General features: G+C 49.8%; 1 protein-coding gene across 4 annotated transcripts in view; it reads right to left on the reverse strand.

Annotated features, from left to right (window-relative positions):
- The window catches only part of PCNT (pericentrin), a 282663-nt gene that overhangs the window by 37110 nt on the left and 228782 nt on the right, over positions 1-16771 (reverse strand). The window lies entirely within an intron of this gene.

Here is a 16771-nt window from a genome sequence, read left to right on the forward strand (position 1 = left end):
AGAGACTTTTACCCTGGAAAAAGAAGGGTCTTCAACTCGAAGATGCATGATGCTGGGTGAGGTGAAAGCCATGAGGAAGCCACTAAGCCGATTACCCTTCTTGCAACCAGGAGGATTACCATAGGCACATGGAACGTGAGGACCATGTACGAGTCAGGAAAGGTGGCGCAGTTTGCAGCAGAGATGAGGAGCAACAACCTGACCCTATTAGGCATTAGCAAGATAGCAAAAAAATGGGCTATACCTGGAACCAGCTAGAGCAAATGGCCCAGGATAGAGGACTCTGGAGATCTGTGGTTGGCGGCCCATACCCCGGTTGGGGTGACGGGCATGAATGAGTGAGTGAAATATTCCAAAATACAGGCTGTGGAAGCTGAAATTGGAGAATCAGATTGTCCCTGCATCCAAGCAATAAATCCAGCCCCTTTTAAACAGTAACACTTTTAAAAGGAGACAGTTTTGTAAAATTAAGCAATACATTCTGTTCCAACAAGGAACGAGACTAATCAAAGTCTGATAGCTCAGTCTCTCAAGGTGAATGCACTGTGGTTCTGGATGAAGGATGTTGCCGTGACAAGAGATCTGCAGACAGAGGAAGACTCATGTAAAGCCTGTCTGACAGGTGAAGCAGGTTTGTATGCCACCACTCTCTTGGCCAAGCTGGGGCAATCAATATCATTTCTGCCATGTTCTGACAAATCATCTTGACTGCTTCTTCAATTAATGCAAAGGGGGAAGCATATCCAGAAGGCCCTATCCCAAGTGTAGAAAGAAGGCATCCAAGATGGACTGAGTGTTCTTGAACAGGAGAAAGGACACTTTTTTGTTGAACCTTGTAGCAGACAGGTCTACACTGACTGACCCAACACAAGAAGATATCTTGGGCTACTTGATCCTTTACGGATCACTTGTGAATCTGAGAACTGTTCCTGTTATGCCGGTAGCCTATTGCTCTCTCCTGCTAAATGTAGATCTCGAGAAGAATGCCCCCGAGTCCCATAATCTGACCACATCAGCATATCAGTGGAAAGAATGCAGTCTCCTTTGTTGGTTCACATAATATGTAGTGGTTATACTGTCAATCTCCACCTGAACAACTTTCCGCTTTATATGAGGGAGGAATCATCTTCTGACAGTCATTCCTTTAGTGATATTCCCACACACAGATGTGCAAGCTCTTTTCTTGAAAAGCCAAGTGACCTTAGATTGTAAACTAAGTTAAATGGACTCCCAATCCACTGTTGGATACATCTGACATTTTCGTAACTGATGGTGAAGGGAGACTGAACATTATGCTTCAGAACATTTCATCTATTTGTCCACCCCTCAGCATAACAACATAAGAATGACCATATTGGGTCAGACCAATGGTTCATCTAACCTAGTATCCTGTCTTCCAACAGGGATCAATGCCGGATGCTTCAGAGAGAATGAACGGAACAGGATAATTTATTGAGTGATCTCTGCACTATTCTCTCATCCCAGTTTCTGGAAGTAAGAGGTTGAGGAACCCCCAAAGCATGTGGTTCCATCATTCACCATCCTGGCTAATAGCCATTGACAGACCTATCCTCCATGAACTTATCTAATTCTTTTTTGAACCCAGTTATACTTTTGGCCTTCACAACATCCCCTGGCAATGAGTTCCATAGTACTTCTTTATGTTTGTTTTAAATCTGCTGCCTCTTAATTTCATTGGGTGACCCCTGGTTCTTGCACTATGTGAGGGAAAAATAACACTTCCCTATTCACTTTCTCCAGACCCTTCATGACTTTACAGACCTCTATCATATCCCCCTTAATCGTCTCTTCTCTAAGATGAACAGTCCCAGTCTTATTAATTTCTCCTTGTATGAAAATTGCTTCATACCCCTAACCATTTTATTGTTTCTCTCTACTTTTTCCAATTCTAATATATCCTTGTTGAGGTGGGGTGACCAGAACAGCATACAGTATTCCAGGCGTTGGCATACCATGGGTTTACATAGTGACATTATGTTATTTTCTATTATCTATCCCTTTCCTAATATTTCCTAACATTGTGTTGGCTATTTTGATTGCTGCTACACATTTAATGGATGTTTCAGAGAACTATCCACGATGACTCCAAGATTTCTTTCTTAAGTGGTAACAGTTAATTTAGACCTCATTAGTTTGTCTGTAGAGTTGGCATTATGTTTTCCAATGTGCATTACTGTACATGTATCAACACTGAATTTTCATCTGCCATTTTGTTGCCCAGACACCCACCAAATCTAGACCATCCTGAAGCAAACATTTGAAGACCCCGATTGGGTGTGCGGTCTCACATAGGGAGTGTTCAATTTGAAGTTCCTTACAGAGCTTGTCATTTGCTGATTTTTCATGCTCTAAGGCCACTGACGGTGGGATGTTGGGGTTTTCGATGAAGCAAGCACAATCTCTTGGGAAGTGTGGAAGTAGAAATTTACCTTGGGAAGAAAGAATTTTGGTGTCCATAGCACTGTCCTGTCCTTACAGAACATGCACTAAAGCTCTTGCATCGATAATACTGCCCAGCTCTGATACTTGCCTTGCAGACATGACAAGTACTAAGAAACAAGTCTTAATGGATAAATAAAAGGTTGACATTGAAGTCAGAGGCTCAGAGGGATAGCTTGTTAGACCCCTCAAAACTAGTGGAAGGCCTCATTTTGGGAACAGTGGCCTGTACAACGGTCTGATTAATTGGACTGTTCAAATGAATCTGGCTACCTGTATTGTCTGCCAAGGATGTTAACAGTGTATTGAGGAAATGCACACAAGCATAAGGATTACTCCAGGAATATGTACAATAGAAATATCTCAGAGATAGTTCTACACAATGGGAACTGTTTGACCCAGGTCACAGCAAAAGAGCTTTCCAGCAAGCTGGAAGAAGATATAAAAGGGGGAAATGACATCATGACTGGCCCTCACTCTGCCCACAACACCACACATGAAAGTACTGGAGGAAAAAGACAGAACTAAGGTGAAATGCTGGTCCCAGGCAGGAAAGAAGGAAGCCTAACCTGTTTGTACTATCTAACTGGGTGAGACAATGCTTGATTCAAATACTTCTGGTAATCTACTTTGATTTGTTTGCTATCACTTATAATCCTTTAAAAGCTATCTTTCTGTAGTTAATAGATCTGTTTTATACTTTTTACCTAAAACATTGTGGGCTGTTTGAAGTGCTTGGGAAAAAATCTCAACTCAAGAACAAAAGTTGGCGCACACCCACTTACCTTGGTAGAAGTGGAGGACCAGGTAATAAATTCATACTGGTCAGGTTTTTGACCAGGGCAAGACAGTACAACTCTGGGGTCCTAGGCTGGGGAGAATTTTGTCTGTAGCGTCTACATTGCGGGTTCATGAGTGGCTGGCCAGAGCATTCATGAACACAGCTCGGTGTAGCCCCTGCCTGTGGATGCTGGTGTGAGTGCAAGCTTGGAGGATTTTGCAGCTTGTCACAATGTCTCAGTGCAAGCGGGAACCCAGATTGGTGAGACAGAGGGCTCAGCTGTACCTCAGTTCCAGGTGGTACCCTAGGGGGGATCCAACACAGATGTATCCTCTGAGTGGACGCTGGATTTCCAATGGTACTGGTGGAAGGCTTCTGTCTATATTTTCTTGCAAAAAGTCCAGAATGGCTGGAAATCCCAAATTTCTGGGATTTGCATGGTGCTCCTGGCACCAGTTGTTGAATCTGGACCAGACAGTGAATTATGGTTTTAGGGCTGATACTCTCCTAGACAGCAATGTCTTAATGACTATGCAAGAAAGACTGAGACCTTCTAGTACCTCCCTTTCAATAGCCAGGCTGTTAGTTGAAACTGACACCATTTGGGGTTTGGATGAAGAAAAGGACCTTGGAGGAGGATGTCCGGTCTCCATGGAAGCAGGAGTGGGGGGCTTCAATATCAGCTCTATATGGTCAGAGACCTTGGCTCCTGTCAGCCAGTAAGGAGTTTTCAGTATTACCACTGCCTGTTCTTGTTTTATTTTCAGGACCACCTTCCCCAGTAGTGGAAATTCATAAAGTATGCCCGACAGCCAACTGTACAATTAGGCATCTCTCCCCATGGATGTGGGGTTTGCCTCACTTATGAAGTATTTCAGCCTCTTTTTGTTCATATGATTTACAAGTCGGCTGAAAGGTGGCTGAATGTGTGAACAATGAGGTCAAAAACCTTCTGGAGTCAGGTACCACTTGGAGTTGCTGACCTTGCACCTGTTGAGCCACTTTGCCTTTTGGTTCAGGTCATCTTTGATGTGGACTGCTCCGAAGGAAAGGAGAACTGTTCCACTGAACTCTTCATTTCCATTGTTTCCACATGTATTGCAGGATTCCTTGCTCCCCCTTAGACTGTCGTTGTATTGTCTGATTGAACCACGATGTGTTTCTCCCTTAGGGTGGAACGGAACCTTTGCAGAGCTAGTTTGAGCTCTCTCAGCTCTACGACATGTATGCTGCGACCTTTTTCTCCTTGTTCCTGAGGCTCTGGGCTGTTTGGGTCAAGTGAGCTCCCCAGCCCTCCACGATAGCATTGGCTGGGAGGACTAAAGGTTTTGGAAGGCAGATAGGCATGCCTCTACAGACACTGTTGTGAGTTGACCACCACTGTACAAAGTTGAACACCTGTGTTCCAGGGAATGGTCTCACACCGTTAGTATGAAGGCTTGAAGACTTCTGATGTTTAATTGTGCCCGTGCAGTAATCCCTATGCAAGACACCAGGAGTCCTACCAGCTGGAGACATAGTGCTATGGTAGGCCTTCTGCGGCCCTGAGCAAGAAAATAAATTCCTGGATGGAACCAGAGAACTCTTCTTGGCACTGATGATGAAACTGTTTGCCTGGAGGAGATTCAACATCTGAAATGCCACCCAAGCGCTGCTGACTGCAATGGACCGCTGATCAGAATGTAGTCCAGGAACTGGTACAGATGATTTCTCAGCAACCTGAGTCTCGCTATTACCACCAGCAGCATCTTTGCGAAAACCCTGGAGGCCAAAGACAGGCCAAACAAGAGTGTTTGGTACTCATAATGTTTCCTGCTATGGGCGAACCTCTGTAGTCTGTGGTAGTATGGTCTCATGGGGATATGGAGATATGCATCTGCTAGATCAACTGAAGTGACAAGACAGTCATGACAGAAATAACACCTTAGAGGCCAAGGTCTCCATATGAAACTTTTGTTTTCATCATCCACTTGTTGAGTCTTTTGAACCAAAAATGGCTCTGATAATCCTCATGTGCTTCTGTACAATGAAGAAAATGGAGTAGAACCCAGAGAACCTCTCTTCTGAGGGAACACTGACATTTGTACCTCAAAGCAGCACCCTGGAACCCCCATATTCATCACTTTGATATCATTATGATATGTTCTGTACAAAGTATACCTTGTGAGGCAGTATTTTAAAAGTCTTGATCTGTTGAACATTAACATCCTGTTGGATTGTGGCACCTTATAGACTAACAGACGTTTTGGAGGGTGAGCTTTCGTGGGTGAATACCCACTTCGTCAGACGCAGGTAGTGGAAATTTCCAGGGGTAGGTATATATATGCTAGCAAGCAAACAGCACTAAGAGATAAGCGAGGGTTAGTTCATCAGGGAGGATGAGTTCCTGTTCTAGCAGTAGAGGTGTGAAAACCCAGGGAGGAGAACTGGTTCTGTAATTGGCAAGCCATTCACAGTCTTGTTCAATTGAGCTGACGGTGTCAATTTGCAGATGAACTGAAGCTCAGCAGTTTCTCTTTGAAGTCTGGTCCTGAAGTTTTTTGCTGCGAGGATGGCCACGTTAAGGTCTGCTATAGTGTGGCCAGGGAGGTTGAATGTGCCTCTACAGGTTTTTTATATTGCCATTCCTGATATCTGATTGAGGTCATCATCATCTGCTCTAACCCCTCAGACAGAGACCAACACCTACAAATACACAAGCATCCTCAAACTACAATACCCGCACAAGGAAATTAGGAAACAGATCAACAGAGCCAGACGTGTACCAGAAGCCTCATACTGCAAGACAAACCCAAGAAAGAACAACAAGACCCACTGGCCATCACATACAGCCCCAGCTAAAAACCCCTCCAACGCATCATCAGGGATCTACACATCCTGGATTGATCCCACACTTTCCAGGACTTGGGTGGCAGGCCAATTCTGCCCACAGACAACCTGAAACGTATTCTCACCAGCAACTGCACACTGTACCATAGTAACTCTACTCACGGAACCAATCCATGCAACAAACCTCGATGCCAACTCTGCCCACATATCTACACCGCGACACATCACAGACCTACCAAGCTCAAGCCATACCATCACTGGTTCATCTCGAGAGCCACCAATGTAATATACGCCATATATGCAGCAATTGTATGTAATCGGCCAAACTGGACAGTCACTACGGTAAAAGGATAAATGGAACAAAATCAGATATCAGGAAGGCAATATCAAAAACCTGGGGGTTTAAGGGAAAGGAGATATATTGGCTATAGCAGACCTTACGGTGGCCATCCTCCAGCAAAAAAACTCAGGACCAGACTTCAAAGAGAAACTGCTGAGCTTCAGTTCATCTGCAAATTTGACACCATCAGCTCTGGACTAAACAAAGACTGTGAATGGCTTGCCAATTACAGAACCAGTTTCTCCTCCCTTGGTTTTCACACCTCTACTGCTAGAACAGGGACTCATCCTCCCTGATTAGAGATAACGAGGTTAGTTCAGTTTGCTTGCTAGCATATATATATCTGCCCCCGAAAATTTCCACTACCTGCGTCTGACGAGTGGGTATTCACCCACGAAAGCTCACGCTCCAAAATGTCTGTTAGTCTATAAGGTGCCGCAGGATTCTCTGCTGCTTTTACAGATCCAGACTAACACGGCTACCCCTCTGATACTTGACATCCTGTTGGATTGTATGTGCTATCATTGTATGTGAAGGTATCACATATTGCTAGATGTGTTACTGAAATATGTTGTGAGGTTGGGAACGCTCACAGGCAGCTTTCAGTTGCAACAAAGGAGAGACCAGACAGCATTAATGGCCCATGAACAAAACAATCCACTATAAAGGCTTCTTACAGAAGGCACATACACAATGGCGACTGCTTGACCAATGGGGACTGACTGACCCCCATGTTACAGAAGGATGTTTCTAGCAGCTGAAAGAAGGTATAAAAAGAGAAACAGTGGTATCACTTGGCCTCTCCCCCAGTCTCAACATCTGGAAGAGACTGAACCGGGGAAGAGTGGTCCCAGGCTGGAAGGTGGTCCAATCTGTGTACTGAGGAATTGTAACCTGCTCGTACGATATGTTTGGATGAGACACTGCTTCATTCAAATTCTGCTTAGTCTGTTTAAGTTAGAATTAGACTGCAAATTTATTTTTGTTTTTTAGGTAGAATCATAGAATATCAGGGTTGGAAGTGACCTCAGGAGATCATCTAGTCCAACCCCCTGCTCAAAGAAGGACCAATCCCCAGACAGATTATTTTTTTTTGCTCCAGATCCCTAAATGGCCCCCTCAAGGATTGAACTCACAAACCTGGGTTTTTGCATCCTTAACTAATTCTTTCTTGGCCTGTCTTATTACACTTAACCACCAGTTTGTGCACCTTCCTAGTAGCCTCATTAAGATTTGACTTCAAATTTTGAAGGATGTCTTTTTGCCTCTACTGGCCTCCGTGACTCTGCTATTTAGCCAAGGTGGCATTCTTTTCTGATTTGAATCATAGAACAGAATCATTGAATATAATTAAAAGGGAGACACACCACTTTCCTAGGACTCTCAAGTGACGAGCATAGGGCTTGAACCCACAACCTTGGTGTTATTAGCACCACACTCTACACAGCTGAGCTAGCCAGCCCAACTTTGATCTCTATGACTCTACTTATAATCACTTAAAATCTATCTTTCTGTAGGTTAATACATTTGTTTTATATTTCACCTAAAAGCATTGTGGTTTTGGATTGAAGTGTTTGTGAAATCTCAACTCAGGTTACAAGGGGCACTGTATGTTCATTCCACACAGAGGGAGTGGCCAACTTACTAACGAGTTTACCGTGTCCAAGGGAACTATGAGCAGTGTAAGACAGTACATCTCTGGGGTGCAAGGCTGAAAAGCTCGGAGGGAAGTGGCTGGAGCCTCTATTGTTGGTTCCTGAGTGGTTGGGAGATCATTCCTGTAACTCAGGTGGGTGTGTCCCTGCCTGTGGATGGCTGTGTGAACACAGTGCCTGCCAGAAGTTGTAGCTTGACATGAGCATCACTGTGTGAGGGACAACCCAGGCTGGTGGGTTTGGAGGGCTCAGCGTCCCCACAGTTCAGATTGCATCCCGGGGACCCCGTCACAAACTCTCTCTAACACTCCCATATCCAGAAGTTTCACTGTGCATCACATTGTGTTTTATGGGGTCACTGAAGCTGGGTGAAGAACAGATGAGGTGGAGCCTGCAGCTCGAAGGAGTATCTGTGGCTATTTCCCTGACACACTTGTCTGTGGTCGATGAAAACCATTTCTCTAGGAAATGGAAACTTCTGCCCTGTATCTTCAGGTTTGGGCAGAGGCCTGTGCAATCTTTGTCAAAGCACATTTTGGGTGGGGCTGAGGTCACTCTGAACTTTCACCACAATTCCACTGTTGTCCCTTGGGAAATAAGACGGTTACTCACCTTTGTAACTGTTGTTCTTCGAGATGTGTTGCTCATATCCATTCCAAGTAGGTGTGCGCGCGCCGCGTGCACGTTCGTCGGAAGAATTTTCCCCTAGCAACACCCGGCGGGTCGGCAGACGCCCCCTGGCGTGCGCCCTTGGCGGCACCGCGTTATATACCCTGCCGACTGCGACCTTCCTCCTCAGTTCCTCTTGCCGGCTACTCCTAAACAGTGGGGAAAGAGGGGGGTGCGAAATGGATATGAGCAACACAATCTCGAAGAACAACAGTTACAAAGGTGAGTAACCGTCTTTTCTTCTTCGAGTGCTTGAGCTCATATCCGATTCCAAGTAGGTGAATCCCAAGCCTTACCCTAGGCAAGTGGGGGTCGGAGTTGGACACTGCCGAATGCAAAACAGCAAACCAACAGCTGCATCGTCCCTGGACTGCTGCACCAAGGCGTAATGGGCAGAGAAGGTGTTGCACCGAGAACCACGTAGCTGCACTGGCATATGTCGTGGATAGGACACTGACCAGCGATAGCAGAAAGGCAGTCGAGAAGAAGGCGTGAGGCCTCTGGTGGATGTGCAGTCACCGGCCTGGAGAGGCGTGAGCTAAATCATAGCAAGATCCGAATGCAGGCCGTAACCCAGGACGAGATTGTTGAGATGAGACCGGCGACCTTTCATCCTGTCTGCCACGGAACAAAAAGTTGGGACGTCTTACGGAAAAGGTCTGGTGTGCGGTCGATGTAGAACGCCAGCGGCTACTAAACATCGAGCGAGTGTAGGCTGCTGCTCTCTACGGGATGCGTGAGGTTTAGGATAAAAGACCGGGAGGAATATGTCCTGGTTAAGGTGAAAGGAGGAGACCACCTTGGGGAAGGAAGGCCAGGATGCGGGCGCAGCTGCACCTTGTCCTTGTGGAATATCGTGTAAGGTGGTCCACACAAGAGCTCGAAGCTCCGAAACTCTCCTGGCCGATGTAATGGCCACAAGGAACGCCACCTTCACGATAGATACAGGAGAGAGCAGGTTGCCAGGGTTCAAAGGGAGGGGCCATTAGCCGAGAGAACCAGATTGAGGTCCCAGGAAAGGGGCGGGCGGCGGACCTGGGGGAACAGGCGCTCCAGGCCCTTGAGAACCTCGAGACCATCGGGTGAGAGAGAAGACAGTGGAAGGGCCTTCTCCGGATGGAACGTCGAAATGGCAGCCAGGTGCACGCTCGCAAGGATGAGAGCGCGAGGCCCTGACTGTTTGAGGTGCCATAGAGGTATCCAAAATCACATGGATGGGAGCCTGTGTAGGGTGGTACTTGTTTGTGTCTGACACCAGCAGGAGAACCTCTCCACTTGCCATGTAGGTAGCCTGGTTGCAGGCTTCCTGCTTCCCAGGAGTACCTGCTGCACGGGTAGAGCAGCCGCAGCTCTGAGCGCTCAACCAGCAGAACCAGCCGTCAGGTGGAGGGATTGGAGGTCGGGATGGAGAAGCCTGCGTGGTCCTGGGATATCAGGTCCTGATGGATCGGCAGGAGAACGGGGCTGGCTATGATAGGTCCCAGCAGCGGGTGTACCAGTGCTGGCGAGGCCACGCTGGGGCGATGAGAATTACTCGAGCCTTGTCCCTGCGCAGCTTCACCAGGACTTGTGCACCAGCGGAAATGGGGGAAGGCATATAGAAGGTGGGTCGACCAGACAGGAGGAAGGCGTCCGAGATCGAACCCCGGGCGAGACCGCGAAAGGAGCAGAACCTGGTGCACTTCCGTGTTGCTGCGTGAGGCGAAGAGGTCGATCTGGGGAAAGCCCCACCTCCGGAAGAGAGAATGGGCTATGTCCGGGCGGAGGACCACTCGTGGCTAGAAAGGACCTGCTGAGGTGGTCGCTAACGAGTTTTGGACTCCTGGAAGGAAGGAGGCCACCAGATCCATGGAGTGGGCTATACAAAACTCCCATAGCCTGATCGCCTCCTGACAAAGAGGGAGAGAGCGGGTCCCTCCCTGCTTGTTTATATAGTGCATCACGGTGGTGTTGTCCGTGAGCACTAAGACACAACGCCTTGCAGGTGATGAAGAAAGGCCTGACAGGCGAGGCGGACCGCCCGTAGCTCCCGGATGTTTATGTGCAGCGACAGCTCCTGAGCGGACCAGAGGCCTTGTGTCCAATGAGACCCCATGTGAGCCCCCAGCCCAGAGAGGATGCGTCCGTTGTCACGGATATGGACGGTGCCTGGGGTGGAACGGCAGCCCGCACACACCAGGGAGGGGTCTTGCCACCAAGCGGAGGGAGTGCAATACGTCTGTGGAGTGTGACGACTGAGACGTCCATGCTGACCCCCTGCGTGGGCGGTAAACGGAGGCTAACCAGATTTGCAGGGGGCGAAGGCGGAGCTTGGCGTTCTTGGTGACAAAGGTGCAGGCCGCCATGTTGACCGAGGAGCTGAGACAGACCGGGCCGAGGTCGTGGGAAGGCGAGTAGGCTCTCTATGGCAGAGACTATTGCCCTGGAACCGCTCAGCGGAAGCGAGGCTGTCGCGAGCGTGGAGTCCAAGACAGCCCCAATGAATTCTATTCCTCTGAGTTGGTACGAGGATGGACTTGTCGAAATTGATCAAGAGGCCCAAAGCAGATCGAACAGTTCCCTGATAAACGGCTATGTGTGCGGCGACCTGTGCCTCTGAAGACACCGCGACAAGCCAGTCGTTCCAGGTAAGGGAAGAACACACATGCCTTGCCGACGGAGGAAAGCAGCCACTACTGCCATACATTTTGTGAAAACACGCGGGGCAGAGGAAAGGCCGAAGGGCAGGACCGTGAATTGGAAGTGGCGATCCCGCACCACAAAGCGCAGGAAAAGCGTCTGTGCAGGGGGTAAATGAGTAACATGAAAGTACGCGTCCTTCATAGTCGAGAGCAGCGAACCAGTCCCGGATCCAGGGACGGATAATAGACCCCAAGGACACCATGCGGAACTTCAACTTCTTTAGAGAAGGCGTTGAGTCCGCGGAGAGTCCAGGATGGGTCGGAGACCTCCTTTCGACTTGGGGATTAAAAATAGCGGGAGTAAAACCCTCTGCCCCTGAGATCTCGAGGTACCTCCCTCTATGGCTCCGATTTCGAGAAGCGTGAGGACCTCCTGGCAGAGGAGATAGATGTGTTGCTCATATTCCATTTCGCCACCTGCCTCCTCCCAATGTCGGGAGTAGCCGGCAAGAAGGAACTGAGGAGCGGCCGGGTCGCAGGAGTATATATGCGGTTGCCGCAAAGTCGGGTCCACGCCGGGAGGAAGGGAGAAAGGCAGTTGGAAAACAGGAAAGGAGTCCGGGGAAGGACTGGTGCTCTGCTCTCGATCGCACCTTCAAAAGTTTTGTTTTGGTCCCGGCGGTGGTTTGATGGAACCATTATTTTGTCCCCCTTGGGAACCAGACTGACGTCTCCGGTTTACCCGGCCTCGTCTTCTGGTAAAGTCCTGACGAGGGTGTGATGGGGGGTAGGGGCGCTGAGGTTGTGCCCGGAAGGGCCTCCGTTGGGTCTGCGGCGTGTGCATTCCCAGGGAGCGCATTATAATGCGGTTGTCCTTAAGGCTTTGGAGACTTGGGTCCGTTTTATTGGAGAAGAGACCCTGCCCCTCAAATGGGAGGTCTTGAATCGTGCGTTGCAGTTCGGGAGGTAAGCTGGAGACCTGCAACCACAAAATTCTCCTCATTGTGACCCCTGACGCGACGGTCCTAGCCGCCGAATCTGCGGCGTCGAGCACGGCCTGCAAGGAGGTTCTGGAGATCTTTTTTCCCTCCTCAAGGAGGCTCTGGAACTCAGGGCGGGAGTCTAGCGGGACCAGCTCCGTGAATTTGGCCATGGACTGCCAGGTATTAAAATTATACCTACTGAGCAGTGCTTGTTGGTTGGCTACACGCAACTGTAGACCCCCTGCGGAGTATACCTTGCGTCCCAGTAGGTCCATACACTTAGCCTCTCGCGATTTTGGGGCGGGGGCTGACTGGCCATGGCGCTCCCTCTCATTCACAGACTGTACGACCAGAGAGCATGGAGGAGGATGGGTGTAAAGGTAGTCGTACCCTTTAGAGGGTACCATATACTTCCTCTCCACACCTCTGGCCGTCGGAGGGATGGACGCCGGAGACTGCCAGATAGAGTCCGCCTTAGCCTGAATCGAGTGGATAAAAGGCAGGGCTACCCGCGTCGGGGCATCTGAGGACAGAATGTCCACGACAGGGTCCTCCACCTCGGGAACCTCCTCCACCTGGAGATTGATGCTCAACGCGACGCGGCGGAGCAGGTCCTGGGGAGCTCGAAGGTCGATGGGGGGCGGGCCCAAAGTTGAAGTACCCGCCACCGCCTCATCCGGCGAGGAGGAGGAGGAGAGACCGGGGACCACAGGTTCCTCCTGAGGATCTTGCTCCAGAGGGGGGGCCGTTTCTGGGGCGGCCTCGGGGTCCTGGGTCACAGTTGAAATGTCATCCTCTAGTGCAGGACGACTGATGGTGGCTTCTGGTACCCGACGGGCGGAAACCGCAGATCGCGACGCCGTGGTGGGATCGCCTTGGGCTTGGTGGTATGCCCAAGGCGTCCAGAAGGACCACTGTGGCGGTTGTTCCAGTCCCTGGGGTTCTGGAAGGAAACGTGTATGGGGGTCCACATCGCCATAGAGAGTGCTGTCTGGGTGGGAGGAACCCGAAGGGTGTCTCGACGGCCAAGGCGGAGCAGATAGTCCGTGAGACTGGTACCGGACGTCACTTCGCGGGGGAGAACGGTACTGGGAATCGTACCGGTGCCGAGACCGGGACCGGGACCTACGACCAGCACGATGCCAGGAGGTCGACCGGGATCGAGAGTAACGACGGTGGGATGGACTCCGTCAAGAGCGGTGCCGGGAGGCCGACCGTCGTGTTGAGTGCCGGTCCGGGGAACGGGACCTGGACCGGTGCCGCAAGTACGACCGGAGCCGAGAGTGGGAACGGTGCCGGGACTGTGAGCGGCGTCGGGAAGGTGAACGGCGATGCGAGTGGGAGCGGTGCCGAGACCTTGACCGCGACCGGTGCCTGTCTGCTGCTCCGAGAGACATTGGTCGGAGCATAGCCGGCTTCCCCGTTGACGAAAGGACCCGCACCGGCGGTGCCAGGGGTTGAGGCAGGGAAGGTTCAGTTAGGGCTATCAGTTCGCTCGCCGTTGCAAAAGTCTCCGACGTAGTGGGAACAGCGAGCTCAACCAAGGCATGCGCCGGGGAGCTGTCTTGCACCGGACTTGACAGCTCTTGCCTGGCCGGAGTCGACGGTGCTGGGATAACCAATGTCGCGGCAGATGGCGGTGCCGGCCGGCACGGTTTCCCATGCTCAAACTGCGGTGCCGGAACTGCAGACGCAGGAGCCTTTGACTTCTTCGCCTTCGGCGAAAGGGAGCGGTGTCGGGCTGACTTCTGCGCCGGAGACTGTTGGTGCCGTGGTGTTCTGGCGGTAAAGGCCGTCTCCGGTGCCGAGGAAGAACTTCTGCCCACTGCAGACTGTGGTGCACTCAGTGCCGGAGCTGCAGGGGTCAGGGCGGCTTCCATGAGGAGCTGCTTCAAACGTGAGTCCCGCTCCTTTTTTGTCCTTGGCTTAAAGGACTTACAGATACGGCACTTTTCCGTCAGGTGGGATTCCCCCAGGCACTTCAGGCAACGATCATGGGGGTCTCCCGTTGGCATTGGCCGACGGCAGGCTGAGCACTGTTTGAAACCGGGAGAGCCAGGCATGAGCCCGGGTCCCGGGAGGGCGAGGAGGATTAAACCTCAGCCCTCGAACTATATACAAAAACTACACTAACTACTACTAGTAACTAAGAATTAACACTAAACTATAACTATAACTATGAACTAGAGAACGGGTGAAACGCTAGGGAGGTGGAGGTCAGATAAGCCGCACTCCACTGTTCCAACGACCGACACGGGCAGTAAGAAGTAACTGAGGAGCGGCCGGGTCGGCAGGGGTATATATGCGGTGCTGCAAAGGCACCACGCCAGGGGGCGCCTGCCGACCCGCCTGGTGTTGCTAAGGGAAAATTCTTCCGACAAACGTGCACGCAGCGCGCGCACACCTACTTGGAATGGATATGAGCAAGTACTCGAAGAAGAACTGTTATTCCTTTGCTGGTACCTCTGTGAGGATGAGGAGCATCTCTGTCAAAAAACAGTCTAATATTCTCTCCTCAGGGACCTTACCGGGGAGGAGACAGACTGTTTGGATTTTGCTGCACTGTCAGCCAGAACCTTATTCAGCTTTTCTCCAAAAAGGAAGGAGCCTGTAAACTTGGCATGGCACCTGCTCAGAGTAGGGGAAGGAGTCAGATGAGGCAGAGGAGTCAAAGGATAACTCCTAGATTCTGTATGCTTTTTCCTTCCCGGTTTAGCCCTTTAGATTTAACTTTTTTAGTGTGCTCTGTGAGCACAGAAGTTCTGCTGTGGCTTTGGTGTGGTCTCTTGCAGCTAGCTTTCCTTAGGACCTGGAGCCCATTCAAGAGGTTCATCTCAGAATCCTCACTTGCTGGGTCCCATTCCCACTGGGAGCAGGAAAAGAGGAACTCATTGTCAGAGCCCTTCTAATTAGCTTAGGGAAGGAAGGGGGCTGATTAGAAGCCCTGCTTCTTTCCCCAGGGTGCTGAGAACCCACTTTAAGACTTGGAGAGCCCAGGGGGACCTTTGTTCTGCCTAGGTCCCCTGGGACTTCCCCATGAGTCAAGTAGTTAGGGTTTTCTTCAGTCTGCACTGGAGTTCCTGGTCCATTTTCCCCCCACTGGAGTCCTGGATGTCTTGGTGACTATGGGATCCCATCTGCCTGTCCGACTCATAGCCCCGGGACTGAATGGAGTTAGGTCTGGAAGGCTGGGCACAGGCTGGATACAATGTACCATCTGCCAAGTCTGGGAGGGCTTTCCCACATACAGAACACTCCTTGGGGTTGACCCAGTACTTTCTCGGCAGCTCTGTCATGCCTCTATGGGACAGAGGAGCTGGAAGGGAGATACTGCAACAGAGGCTCGGAGAGGATTCACCCCAAGGGGTTAACTGACCCAGGGGGGAGGGAGAATACTGCTTCCCACTGCCCAAAAAACTGAGCAGAAATGTTAAAACAGAAGGAGAAAGGGTGAGAACAAAAGAAACTGCCATTATTCTGCTGTGAAGGCGGAGAATCTGGCAGCCAGCAGAAGCAGAGGTAGCATGGCACCAAGTCTTGGGTAGCAGAGAGAGAAGAGTAGCCCAGATGTCCTTGTGGGAGACTCTGGGCTGCAAAAAATACACGTGACACACAGGTAATTACAATGGCTGATCACATGCAGGCTAGGGGCACGACTACAACAGAGAGTTTACAGCGGTGCTGTAAGTTCTCTAATGTAGCTGCTCTAAGCCGATAGGAGAGAGGTCTCCCATTGGCTTAACTACTTTGGCCCTGCCAAGTGGAAGTAGCTATGACGGTGAAGCAGCTCTCCCACCAATATAGCATTGTCCACACCAGCACTTGTGCTGGTGCAACTTATAATGTGCTGCGGGGGGTGAGGAGGCCTAATTCACATCCCTGAGCAACAGAAGTTATGCTGACATAGGCTGTAGTATAGACATACCCTAAGATGGGGGAGTTACCAGAAGTCACATTCTGCTGCCATTTGTTCCAGATTGACAGAGTTTCTAGCTTATAGAGTAACTCTTGTTCAAGCCAGAACATAGTCAACATCTGTGACAAGGCTAAGAAAATAGTTTTGGTTGGTTGGTTTTGTTTTGTTCAACAAGCTCTGCAATAAGTTTCCAGGCAGAGGTAGCAAGTGACAGCCTGGCTGAATTTTTCTCCATCTAGTCACACAAATAATTGTTGTACATGGACTGATTCATAACCAACTTGATATAATAAAAATCACTGATTATTTTAAATTTAACTTAGAAAAAAGAGAACAGAAACAAAAAGCAGTTCAGCTGACCTGTGTAATATGTATTCTATTGGAAACTTTCCAATTACTTGATTCTCATCCAACATCTGATAGTGCTTTCCACTCATAATCCTAAATGATCATGCAGTATGTGTTTACAGTACACAGCATGCTTGTTAAGGAACTTGGGGGGAGCAGTTACAAATCT

This window comes from Chelonoidis abingdonii, chromosome 10 (genome assembly GCF_003597395.2).
Source record: "Chelonoidis abingdonii isolate Lonesome George chromosome 10, CheloAbing_2.0, whole genome shotgun sequence".
NCBI lineage: Eukaryota > Metazoa > Chordata > Testudines > Testudinidae > Chelonoidis > Chelonoidis abingdonii.